Here is a 14,528-nt window from a genome sequence, read left to right on the forward strand (position 1 = left end):
CAAGAGTGTCCATCCAAAATTCAGCCTTTATGCAACTGATCCAAACCGAATTATCAAATATTTCCCTTTTTCATCTCTCATCATTAACATTAGCTACATAATAAAATACAAGAAGTTCGAAACTGCACTAATGCAGTAAATCTGAGGCTTACTATGGTAGTATACATGGAAACATATTTACTTAGTTGTCCTACTATCAATAGCCATGACACCTTCTATACATCACAGAATTCAGAATTTTAATGCTCAATGCGTGCCTAGGACACATTATTTATAGAGGCAACTCATTCTAACAATTTAGGTTCCTGTTTAATGATGGAACATCCACTTACATAAAGCATGCTAGTATTTACATCCATATAAGGACGCATGGAAGAGTCACAAATGAAAACAAGATGTTAATATACACAATAATCATATTGCTGAAAACGACCCACAGACAAATACAAAAATGGGGAAAACAACCTGAGAATCAGGGCAGAGCAGGATAGGGAATGTGGAAATAAGCAAAACTTTCTAGAAAACTGTAGGTTGGAAATGCACCATCATGGAGCTAAAGCCCTGAAATGAGAAGCAAACAGTGACTCGCATGTGGAAGTTTGTCTGGTAAGTGAACATGTTTGTATGTGTCCATCATTGCAGTTTTGTCTGGCTATGCTGCTACTGTGTTATGCTATGGTTGTTATGCTTTGTAGCAATGATGGATGTAGGAATATTGAGCACTGGCTGTAAAAGTGCGATTTGATGAAAAAAAGAGTTCAACATTTGATTTCTGTTTTCCTTTTGCCCCACTGTCTTAGGTCACACTTACTGATCTACAGTGCCTGTTAGAATAAAGTTCATTCATATTATATGTACAGTAGTAAAAACTTAGATTTCATTATTAATAGCACTGCACTTTACAGTGCCATATGCTGAAAGTCTTATTGCTATGCTTTTTCTACTTTACAGTTTATTACCTTAACAAATTAATGGCATTACATTACTTTTAGCATATTAGATTTAATAGTCAAAGTCTACCCAGTAAACATTTCAGAAAATTTGCACTGAATGTAACCAGTTATAGATAGGAATTTAAAGTTTGCCTAGCTTTGACTGTTCAGCTGAAATCATTATCTTCAGCTTATTTAATTGTAACTGTGTTTTTCGTATAACAGGTACTAGCTGAGAAAACTACAAAGGAAGTAGGTTACAGTACGCTTGTTCGCCCAATGCTTGAATACTGCTCAGCAGTGTGGGATCCGCACCAGGTAGGGTTGATAGAAGAGATAGAGAAGATCCAACGGAGAGCAGCGCGCTTCGTTACAGGATCATTTAGTAATTGCGAAAGCGTTACGGAGATGATAGATAAACTCCAGTGGAAGACTCTGCAGGAGAGACGCTCAGTAGCTCGGTACGGGCTTTTGTTAAAGTTTAGAGAACATACCTTCACCGAAGAGTCAAGCAGTATATTGCTCCCTCCTACGTATATCTCGCGAAGAGACCATGAGGATAAAATCAGAGAGATTAGAGCCCACACAGAAGCATACCGACAATCCTTCTTTCCACGTACAATACGAGACTTGAATAGAAGGGAGAACCGACAGAGGTACTCAGGGTACCCTCCGCCACACACCGTCAGGTGGCTTGCGGAGTATGGATGTAGATGTAGATGTAGATGTAGAAATGCACAAACTTCTATGTACTCATTGAGTATGGCCTGGTTGATCTTTTAGCAAACCTCTGGAGGGGCTACTCAGTCTGGATGTTTTCTGGAATCGTGTGAATAAAGTGGGTATTACACTTGAGGCAAACTAATTCATTATAGTGATGGGTCTCTAAATTGTTCTGCTCCATCACAGGACATTACTACCAGGCACTTTCCTTACTACTTAACACATTCATCATTTGGAGATTTAGATTTGGTATATTATCTGACTATATGAAACACTTATTTTTATGAAAAAATCAGAATTTTACACAACTATTTTTGTTATGATAGGAAATATATATTTTAATTGTCAAAATAAAGAAAAATTTATCATCTGAAAAACAGATTAATCTCAAGCTGAAATAAAATCAAAAAACCACCAATTAACTAAGTCATCAATGATTGTAAACCATAAACTTCCTTCTTTCACCAATGCACTAGGAAATGTGTAGATATTATATAGTCAGATTACTGAGTTTAATTGAGAGCAATGCTCCATTATTCATGTTATTCACTTCCTGCAGTGTTTGTCTCATCGCTGGTATGGTCAGCTAATGATGGGCAATCACACATCCCTGACTTGTAAATTATTTTTTTAATTGTAGTTCTGTGGCTGGATGCATTTCTTGTTGCTGTGGACATCAATTTTCTTAATGGAGAAAAATAGCATGTGTCATCTGACTGTGAATGATGTAAGTCTTTCCTAGTGTATATGTAGTGTAACTGTTTGTGTGTGAGTGTAAAGGTACAGATATCAATGCTGACCCTGATGGCTTGAATCTACCCTTATGCATTTTTGACCCAGTGAGGTATTATCACTGACTGGGAAGTCCCATTACATGGACAGGGATGGTTTTGGCGACTGCAGATCTTACATGGCAGAGTGAGTCAGTCTGAGTAGCCATGCAGAGTGAATTGCACTTGCAAAGGATTTTTAATAGCTCAGAAAAACTCCATAATTTGCAGAACTGTTTGTTCTTCATTAGTCAGGAAATGGCACTTAATTCAAGAATGACCATAAAATGCTGAACAGCAAGGTAAACTAAAACCAAGCAGTGTTTAGTAAATGGCTGTCTTGGAACAAGCAGTGACAGATATGTAGGGACATATTACTTATGATTAAAATATAATAAATTGAGTGGACATTAAATCAGTGTTAACTTCATCTATTCTCATCATTTTACTCCTAGTATTTTGGTGGGAACTACAAACAGAATTATAGGAGAGAGGAGAGCAGTGGCAGCATGTGCAAAATTTTAACAATGCACTACAATGTGGTGTGCTATAGCCTTTTGACTTACAAGCATAGTATTCATAAGTAAACTGAATATATTAATTTCAAATAAACAAACTGACTAGTTTAAACATATTTAAATTTTATAATTAATCTTTTAACAGTGTGAGGAACTAAAGAAAATGAAAAAAGTTATGATAGCAACAGGAGTCAGAACAGAGACAACAAACTGCCTTTGGTGCACTTGAACACTGTGCTACTCAGTGAATACATAAACTTCTGCTCGAAAATCCCTCACACCCTATGCACCAGTCTGTACAGAGCATTTGACCCTTTCCTAGCTTTTACTATGGCACACCAGGTGAAATATTCTAAGAACTTGAAAGTGGCATCTACCTGCTTCTTCTCACATAGTTTGAGCCAAATTCGTGAGCCTCATCCCACACCCTACTGTTATTAGATTTACATTTGGAGTAGATCTATCTAACTCTTTAAATCTCATTTTCCCCTTCAGTGATCTGCTGAAAAATGGCCTCTTTAGCAATTCATCTACACTAAATTTTCTCAGATACTTGATTTTATGCCACAGTCAATAGCATTTTGACTAACAAGGACAATACTTGTAACTAAACTGAATATATTAATTTTATGTTTATAAATGGAACTGTTTAAATATATTTAAATTTTATAACTGATCATTTAATACCATGAATTTTTTTTAGAAAAAACCTATGGTAGCAGCAAGAATTGACCCCAAGCCAGTGAACTACAATCACTGTGCATGACCACTCTGCCATGGTGCCATTACGTCAATTGTTCCTCAAGAATCTCTCATGCTCAGCACTTACACAATATGTTACACACACTCTCAAAGAAAAATACTGACATGGTGCTGTAAGCAACAGAGCACGTACAGTGCCAAAGGGGATGTAGTCACAACAGAGCATCCACAATCACAAACAGACAACTATGTCCCTTCTCTGAGTTGATTGTAGCACAGCTAACCAGCAATACAGCACTCTACATGGGTTTCTAGTTATTGTGGAGAGAGTGCCACAAAACATGTTTTTGTCCATTTTATTTGCATAGCAGCATGCATTCGAAGAGAAATGGCATAAATTAGTGAAATTCCAACTTGTGTTCAAAGAGAAATGATATAATTCTAGTGCAACATTTACAGTGTGCTGTAGCACATTAGCACATGATAACCAGCCACCATTGTAGAAGAGATAGCTAGGACTTGCATCAGTAGGCTCACAATTCAGGAACTTTAATGATCTGGTTTGCATACCTCTGGTGAAAGATTGTCATCATTGGCTGACAGGACTAGCAAGTCCAAAGTCTGAGAATTTCAGACAGCTAAATTACTGCAAGTATTTTTTAATTAAAACAGAGAAACAGCTTGGAAGGGATAGCCCACATTTTGCTTAAAGTCAGAAAATTCTTTAAAAACTATACTCAAATTGACCAGCACAGAAGACCAGTGGCTGTAAATCTAGCACAGATATTTGATCTGAGACTCGTTGAGTTCCCTCACTCGTTATACAGGGTGCTGCACATTAAACTATACACACAAGAATTGACCTTCATGTGTGTGTGTGTGTGTGTGTGTGTGTGTGTGTGTGTGTGTGTGTGTGTGTTCTTTTTAGTTATAAGAAACAGTTACTATTATAACTTTTCAGAAATTTACATCCAAGCATGATGAAGTGAATGAATCAGATTTGTCAAAAGTTGCAAATTAGTTATCACACATTTATTAAGATTTGTATGAAACTAACAATAATATTTTCACATATGTTTTTCATTAAACTACTACTGTCAATAGATTCATCAGCAGCTGAGATTTGTCTGTCAAATAGATGTTCTGTAGGACTATTTTTAAGAATGTGTTATACATACTACAGTGAACAGTAGAGGAAAATGAATAATGAACACCCTGAAGCAGTTGTCCCACACAAACTTAGTATTATTCCCATATTATACGGATTGTACAAACAATTTAAATGTCTTGTAAAACCTCCTCTAGATACAATTTAGTTCCAAAAATACACACTGAGACAGCCATACAGGTGTCAGATGTCAGCTTTTCCCTCATTCTTTCATATATTATCACAATGCATGGATAATTGAACAGTCTACCTACATATCTACACAAGTCCTCTGTCTGCACCTCTCATGGAAGTAGGTAAATATTTTCATCAATATGTTTGACAGTGTTAGAAGTATGTGTCTGGGCACTGTGCTGCAGAACAGCATAACCAATTGATATAGTAATAGCAACATAATGGGTAAGCAGCTGATGAATTTTCCAGGTTGAAGGGTCATGGTCCGTGAAGCTTTTTTGTTTGTGATGTTCTAGCCTGAACCACACTGGACATCTTCACAGGTACTTCTGGTTGCAGTCTTGCTGACTGATGGGTCAGGTGTCAGACAGAGACATGTAAATAGTTTAAGAAAGCAGTGTGTTAGAAGGTTACACATGATTAATGGAGATAATCCTTGTCAGTGATAAAACTTGACTACTGAACTGTTGTTTGGCAAAGATAAAAGTTATCTATTAATTCTGTAGAGCCATATATCACCAACTTTTATGGTTTCTCCTTCTCAGTTAAAACTATCCCTATGTTAGTATATTTTAATGGCCTCTGTAGGTATCCATGGATAATTATTCATCATTTTCAATAAAATTTTGATTTTGGAAAAGTTCACTTCATGAATTCCTGACTACAGAGCACTTACTACAGTTTTATTACTAGATCTGTGTTTTTTACTAGTTATGATTGGACAAACTGTACCAAAATTGCCATACTTATTTATACATATTACATATTAAGAAAAGTTATTTACAACAATCTTTCATATACAATATAAAAAATTGTCTATAACAAGGATACATAAAACAAATGAAAAACAATATCATTTTGTCCAATCACTTGAGTCACTATTGAAAAAGCCTCCAACAGTGAATAAGGGGTGCTGTTTCAAGTCCTGTGCAATTTTCCTTCTGAATAATGCTGGCAGAAGATACTGAATTTCTCAGGGCAGTGTCCTGAACATTTCTAGAGTGACCATTTTATTTCTCTTGTTTCAGGTGTCATAATTCTTGCCTCAGGCTGAATACTCCTTGGCATGGTAACTACTCTTAACCTGGTTACTACAGGCTTGCAATGCTCCAGTGTTTTGCTTGATGTGATGATCCTGACAGATTCTACATTTATACCATTAATGCATCCTTGCAACCTGTAGTGTGTCCCATAACAACAGGTTATAATTAATGTGGTCAAAATAGTGCAAAATACACTATTTTCATTCACTGATAATTTTCTGTCAATTATGAAGCCCAGCACTTTGACAGTCTCCATATCATCCTGGCATCCAACATTGCTGAGGCTGCTTATCAGATGATGTGTTGTTCCTTTGTTCATCCCTCCCCACAAAATCCATCACAGGTTATGGTTTTGTAAAATCTTCCTTTTCAGATCAGTTAATTTTTTAATAAAAGAAAGAGAAACTGTGTTGTCCCATCACTGTGTCTTATCCTTGTTCTTTGATCTACTGTCATTTGGTTATATGATTCTCTTTACTTCATTTCCTGAACAGACATTTTCCTCAACAGCCTGTCTTATATATATCATACTTATTGATGGTGTCACAATGGGTAACCGACAGGGTTCTGAAATAGTTTATTTTTATTGGTGCATGCTACATGTGTGATTTGTTCATATGTTAAAAAACGTTTTGTAGATTTCTTTTGATACATAAATCCAAAAATCCATTGTGGAATGGAAATGGAAAATGACAACTGAATATCCTTCTTGGATATTTTGGTCATGAGGCAAATCAATGGAAGGTTAGAACATATAGTTTTTCAGGAAGTAATGCATACTGACAGACATTTTAATAACTCCAATCATCATCCACAATAAAAGATGAATATTATCAACAGTCTTGTCAAGGAAGCCAAAAGAATTTGCACATCAGAACAAATGCATGATGAATTCTAACATACGAAGAAGGTTTCCAAGAAAAATGGCTATTCAGGAAAATAAGTAAATAGAGTTCTAATACCATATAAAACTAGGACAAAGGGTAAAGATAAAACACATGATAGAAAAACACAGTTTCTCTAAATTATGTTAAAAAATTAACTCATATGATCATGAAGATTTTAGGCAAACATAACATCAGACCCCACTTGAGAGCACATATGGAGAGGACATAAAAATGGAAAATCAGACAGTTATTTAGACCAACAAAGGAAAGAAGGAAGATTATAGTTTAACATCCCACCTACAGCACAGTTATGAAAGATGAACAAACCAACAAAGGAAATATATCAATCCCTCAGATCTGAAAAGATAAACACCCTTCTGTCAGCATGTGAGGTAGACCACATTCCATGTACATGTGGTAAGGTCTACACTGGAAATACAATGAGAAATGTAAATGCACATCTGAAGGAACACAAAAGTCATTGCCAACTGTGTAGAGTAGAAAATTCAGCTGTAACAGAGCATGCTCTTTAGTCAGGAAATCAAGAAATGAAGTTTTCTGAAATCCTGAGGCTATGGTTCCTATGATGCCCAAGGTCATGTACCCCAATGTGTTATGCATGCTGATAGTTATTGATGCCTGGCTGCTTCTATGGTTACATCAACTACTGATGATGAAGCACAAAGTGCTCCAGCCATCTCAGCAGTTATATCTTTCACTACAATACTGGTGGATTGCAGCCATGTGATGAGGAGTAAGAGAAGACCTGGTGGGAAACACTTTTGTTCAGGGACCAGCTTCCAGCAAATAGTTCTTGATGGTCCTATCTCAGACAATGAGTGTGACACTGGTTCTAATATTTGTTGTTGGCATTGTGCAATCTGAAATGACTTCTCATACTATGCAGCATTGCACACATGAATCTTTATTTTAACTGTCATAACTGATGACATGGTATTTTATATGGAGCAGTTGGACAAATTATCACCTTGAGATAACATTAAGCATCAATAAATTTACAAATGTTACCAGCGGCCTTACCAATGTCTACAATGAGAGAATGTCCACCTCCACTGCCAAGTGGTCAGCATGGCTGACTGCAGTGCATAGGACCTGAGCCGATTCCCAGTACTCCCAGGGATTTTTTCTTGGTGATAAGACTGAAAGAGGGTGCACTCAGTCTTGTGATGACAACTGAGGAGCTACTTGAATGGGTAGTATTGTCTCCAGATCATGAAAACTGACAACGGCCTGGAGAACCGTGTGCTGACCCCGTGCACTTCTGTACCACATCCAGTGATGCCATTGGCAGAGGACGACACAGCAATTGGTCAGTAATTATGGGCCCACTGGGTTTATGTTTTTCAATGAGGGAAAGCTAATATTACTATTAATATCATAGGATAGTAAGAAATTCAGCGTATTCCTGTGTAGCTTCTCATCATCAGGCACCCACATCCATGCACCAAGAAGGATGTAGTCACTGCCATGGTTACAGTTGTTGCACAATATGATCATCACAACAGCTTCCTTCATAGGAGAATCCCAATGAGCTGATATGTGGGAGAAGATACTTGTTTCATTAAATAAATTCTATACATGTTTGTGAGGCTGTGCTATAAACCAATTATTTATCATGATTTTGATATTGAGTTTAGTATCAGAGTACTGCACAAGATCCTGAAAATCATTGTGTGGATCAACTGATACAATAGCTTCCACACTCACAAGAAATATTATAAATTCTTGCAATCCTGAGACCAAAACTGTCTTTTACTAGGTGTAGCATATTTTTCATGTTGCTCATAAGAAAGGTTGAATAACTATTTGACCTCTATCCCCTGTAACCTCTTCCCTGCACCCACTCTAGTCTCATGCATGCCTTCTATCTCCCACCCCCTCCCCTCCCCCAGCTAATCAGTAAATCAGTACATTCCCTTCTCTGTTTCTCTCCTCTCCCTGTAGCCCCCAGCGCAGATCTCCTCATGCTGCACCTAGAATCCCACCAGCCCGTCCCTGCTGTGTCCATGCACACTTCCTCATGCAGCACTACAGCATCTTCCCTCTCACCCTAATCCTACCAACTCTTTCCCTCCTCCCGCACATTTATTCTGTACCCCCACTATCCATATCAACTGAGATTTCTACCCACAAGTGTGTCTAGAGAGGACAGTGGCCGTCTGTATGTGCATTTTGCATGTAGGAACACTGTGTGTGTGTGTGTGTGTGTGTGTGTGTGTGTGTGCGATGTGTCTGTCTACTGTTTACCATCTCCTTTAAGTGGTGAGCAACAAGCTATCCTAATATTCGTTGTGCTATTTCATCCTGGACTTCCCCTTTGTTACATGCTGTCATTTCTCAGAGAGCTAACTTAATGTCTCATTCTCTATTTGCAACCTATTTTTTCATGTAACACATTTATATAAGTTAATGTGTATCAACTTGGGATATACTGAGCAGCCAAGCTGATCATATGATTTATATTCAAGTACCCCTCCACTGCCAGTATTACCATAATCTCTGGTCGTAATACCTAAGTTCATTACCCTTTGCATGATATCATCATGATGTAATTTGTCTACATGTTACATAGAACATATCACAATAGTATGAATTACAAACATTCAGCTCTTGATAATGACAATGGAGAAAGACAATGAAATCATGACCTATCATTTACATTTAACACTGCAAGTAAACCAAAAATACTACCTTATAAAAACACAACCTAAAATTTCATTTCCACAATGTGGTACAGAGCTCGAATTTCAAACCACTCTTTCAGTAAGTAAAATGTAACATTTATTGGATCCTTCTTTTTATCTTTTCATAATACAGCACTTTTAGTCGTTGCCTTTACTGACCTCTATAAAAATGCTTGTTTTCGCTAAGGTGTTGTAACAATGGCTGTATAATAGTAGCTAATACAGGTTTCCACAAAGAACTATGGAAGTTTATAAGTCAGCTGGAGAGCATTCATTGTTTTTACAAGATACCAAAATTACTTAAAGAATTACACAGGTTTTTGTTAAAGAAGACAACCCATATTGCAACCCATATTTTAGTATCTGTTGGTTGCCCAAATAGTTGGCATAAGTCACACAAAATGTTTAATTCTCTGGCAAGGTAGTGGCTTAATTATATGCTTTGTGACAAATTAAGTACCACACAAAAATCATACAAACAGAATGATATTTACAGGACATGCTTAATAGGATGGGACATGCAAATTAATGGAAATATAAGATCAGTGCACATGCCTCAGTTCCATGCTGTCTTCTGACTAGTCATATTTGGCTTACATCTAGGGTGTTCTTAAAGCACTAAATAGTAATAAATGCAGTGTAAACCCTCTGAAGTCACTACACCCTATATCCACTACACTATATCCTACTTTGCCACATAAGCAGGTTAAAGAGCTTGAGTATGAACAATCAGTTATCCTATGTGCCAGATGACTTTCATTCTTTTTCATTGATGATGCTGCAGGTCAGTATGTCATGGTTGTATGTACATGTGGGAGGAGGAGGGGAATGATGTGACTGAGTATAATTCAACAGTGAATTGTCTTATGTGACAAAACTGAGGAGTGATATCACTGGAATGCTTTCATGACTATGTTTGCTGTACAGAAAGCTTCCTGAACGCATTCCTTTTGGGAATATTACCTTTCCATTGAACTAGAAGTGTCTTAGATAATAATAAGCACAAAAACACACTTAATCTCATGAAGATTGGGAACAAGTTCTTTCTGATACATAATTTCACTTGCACATGCACTAGAGCAAAGGCTGTATATTTGTTACATGATTTGTGTTGAATGCCACTGTGCAACATATTTTGCAGCAACAAACTGGAGGTGTTGTTCTGTTGGGAATCACTGATTATCAGTGTCAATCTCAGTTACTTTGAATTTCAACTGTCCTCAGTAGTAACCACTAAGTCCAGAAAACTGTATAGTGCCAAATTAAGCAAATGCTTTATTACTGAAGCAATAGTAGTGTAGTAGTAGTAGTTTTATTTATACATAGATCTCTTTTACAAGGACACTGGATATGTCTTGGTAATACAATTTAAAAACAACAAAAATAAAGTAATTCACAAGTTACAGTCTTATGGGTTTAGAATGACAAGGATGGGACAGGTATTCTGCTGTGGCCTTATAGTAGGAACCAGCCTAGCATTTGCGTGAAATAATGTAGATAAACTGCAGAAAACCTAAATCAGGATGGCTGAATGAAGACTGGAGTCCCCACTGTTTAAAAACAGTGCTACATCATTCAGTTTACCCCTAGTGTACAACACGGTTTTACAAATAAATTATTTAATAATGTAAAAGACTAATACTACACTGTTCATTCATTTCTCACTCATAGTCACTACACACTCATTATTTCATAACATTACACACACTATCAACTGATTCAGGACCATTTTGTGCACCTCAACTTCCCAGCTGGTAGCCTGGAAAACAGAGTCAACATCTCTCCATTATGAGTAAGATGTTGAGCTAAGAGGATAAGGTGTTATTATTATACATTGCATAGCTTTGGGAGTACGTTTTACCAGAAAAGGAAAAAAATAAGGGAAAATGTAGTATGAAAGTATTATGTAGATTGTTAAATGTTTTATTGTTATTGTTTTTATTTGTGTTACATTTTTTACCAAACCCCTACAATGTGTTATATAAATGATCCTTCAATGTACAGAATGTTTGTGTTAACACATATTTTTAACTGGCATTTTAAATAAGATTGTTTTAGCAATTTTTAATCTCCTTTGGTAGTTTATTGTAGAGTTTTATTCCTTGGTAGAAAATGTTGCTTTGAGTTTTATGTTTATTCTTTCTTGGTAGCTGTAAGTTCAGTCTACATATTGTTCCAAAACCATAGACAGAGCTGTTTCTGCAGTAATTACTAATGTTATTTTTTATGTATACAACTGTGTGGTAACTGTGTTCAGACAGTGCAGTTACTATCCGCATTGTTTTGAAGAGATCTTTATAATGAGCTCGACTACTATTTTTTGTTATTAGTCTTATGAACCTTTCCTGTAGTTTGTATTCATATTTTGTTCATATGATCCCCAGAAAAGAATGCCATAGCTAGGAATTGAGTGTACATATGGATAGTCTGTAACTAAAAAACACTGGCCATTACACACCGATGACCAGACTCTAATGGCATAACATGCTGATGACATTCTGTTTGCAAGTACCTTTCTGCATTCACACCACTTCAACTGAGAATAAATATTCACAGCCAGAAATTTTGCATTATTTCCTCTGTTTACAGAGATGCCATCTACATTTAATTTAATGGTGTCATTTTACCTCTTCAAACTGTAATTCATTGCATTTGTTTTCTTTATGATCCATGTTACTTTATTTCTTATTGATCAATTGTCAATTTCCTTGAATGTTTCATTTATTTTCTCTGCAAAGAGTAATCTTGTTTTCTCAGTGACAATAATATTACTGTCATCAACAAAGAGAATATTTTCTTTATTGGGAAGGTTATTGATGTATATCATGGACAGTATTGGTCCTAAAATGCTACCCTGAGGAACTCCTATATTAACGCAGTTTTGGCTCTGATAAGTGTTTTACTAAAACTTCATATTCATTAGAGGTATGCGTTATCTCTGCTCTTTGTACACTATCTGCAAGGTATGATCAGAACCAGTCATTAGCCACTCCTTCTATTAAACAAACCCTGTGTCTTGTTTAGTAGAATCTTATAGTCAACAGTATCAGAAGCATTAGAAAGATCTAAAAATATGTCTGTGACACACTCATCTTTGTCAAGAGCATCAATTATCACTTGTGTGAATTCTGCTATGGCTGATTCCAAACTTCTACCACTTCAGAAACCAAACTGTGATTCACTTAAAAGGTTGTATTTATTCAAGTAACTCATTAATCTTTCTTTCATAATAGATTCTATTATTTTTGTGAATGGAGACAGCAGGAATATGGGCCAGTAATTTTCTACGTCTTATTTATTACCTATATCTAGCAAATGTACAACTCTTGTCTGTTTTAAGTACTCTAGAAATTTCCCTGATGTGAAGGATTTGTTTATTATGTTTGTAAAGGGAGCTTGCATACTCTCTATGCATTGTTTCAGTACACACACTGGTACTTAATCTAAACATCCTGACTTCTTATTTTTTACTTTTTTTTACAGTGTTACTGACTTCATCCTGTGTGGTTGGTAGCAACATCATTGTACTTAGTGCACAATTATTTAAAGTTGTTACACTTGTTTTGGAGAATTTTTGCTGTAACTTCTTTGCAATATCTGTAAAACACCCATTCAAATAGTTTGCTAGATGGTGTATATCATTTATGACTATATCCCTCTCCCTTATCAGCATGTTATTATGTCTCTGTTTGTCTCTTCTTGGTTCCTTTTCCCATGAAATCTCAGACTGCCTTGCTTCTATTCTTTGTATGTTGTATTATTTTGTCATTGAATGACCTTTTTGCAGCTATCAGCACCTTCCTATCAATATTTTTTACCTATGATATAAATTCAAGAACTCTGGCTCATTACAACTCTTTTTCACGAAAGTGGGATTCTTAAGCATTCAGGAGGACTTCTCAGTACCTGCTGTTATGAATTTGTTTTTGTGAGACATTGATCATAATGGTGATAATGTAAAGAATTTCTTCATTTGCACTATTTTCTCTATACATGTAATCTCAGATTTGGATTGCTAGTTCTTTTGAAAAATCTTTTATTTTGATGTATGATAGATGTCTTTTGTAAGCTTGCAGTTTAGGGTGTTTTTTTCAAACTCAATTTTAATATTATTATTTGGAAGAAATGGTCTGATAGTCCAATATCTCTTATAGCTACATCACACTTTTCCCTTTGCATATTTGTGGCCATGTGATCAATTATTGATGCAGTCATTGTAGGAACCATTCTTGCATTAAACTGACATGCTAAACCTCTGAAAGATCTTTATGAGCCTGCTACTAGTTTCATTTATGATATTTGTGTTGATGTTTGTGTCTCCAAACAAAATGATTTTGACTTCTGTACTTGAGATTTTATCTAGAACTTTGTTTAATTCATTGAAAAAGTGTCTGCACTACCACTGTGAAATCAATACACACACAAGATGATTAATTCCTTGGTGTTATCAATCCCTCTTAATTCTATAGCTAATATTTCAAAGTGTTTGTCTTTATTCGCTGTACTACGGTTATGTCTTTATTTGAACTCTGTTCCTTTTCTGATGTAAAAGCATTATCTCCCACCCTTTGAAGTAGTCCTACAGTGAGAGTGTGTACTTTCATACAGTGATGATACTACAAACAGGACTTTTGTGTGTCTATACCAGTGCTCAGTGACACAGATTACAGTGCAGTTTAAAGATTGGAGCTCAATTTCAAATTACTGTATTTTATTTTTTATTGTTGCATGTTTTGATGATGGATGTTGCGTTTTCTAATGGTTTTGTTTTCTGTGTGACAAATAGTATGTGTGTAATTTGCTGTGTTAAAATTTATCTTGTGAGCAATTGTTTCAGAGTTTTTTAAACTTCTGGATATACTCTTTATGTAGGACCTAGTGTCTGATCCTAAAAAAGGACCTACAT

The 14,528-nt window shown here is 36.0% G+C and overlaps 1 protein-coding gene across 1 annotated transcript in view; it reads right to left on the minus strand.

The window, feature by feature from the left end:
- LOC126298058 (voltage-dependent calcium channel type A subunit alpha-1) overlaps positions 1-14,528 on the minus strand; it is an 860,595-nt gene that overhangs the window by 426,474 nt on the left and 419,593 nt on the right. The window lies entirely within an intron of this gene.

Source organism: Schistocerca gregaria, chromosome X (genome assembly GCF_023897955.1).
Source record: "Schistocerca gregaria isolate iqSchGreg1 chromosome X, iqSchGreg1.2, whole genome shotgun sequence".
NCBI classification, from domain to species: domain Eukaryota; kingdom Metazoa; phylum Arthropoda; class Insecta; order Orthoptera; family Acrididae; genus Schistocerca; species Schistocerca gregaria.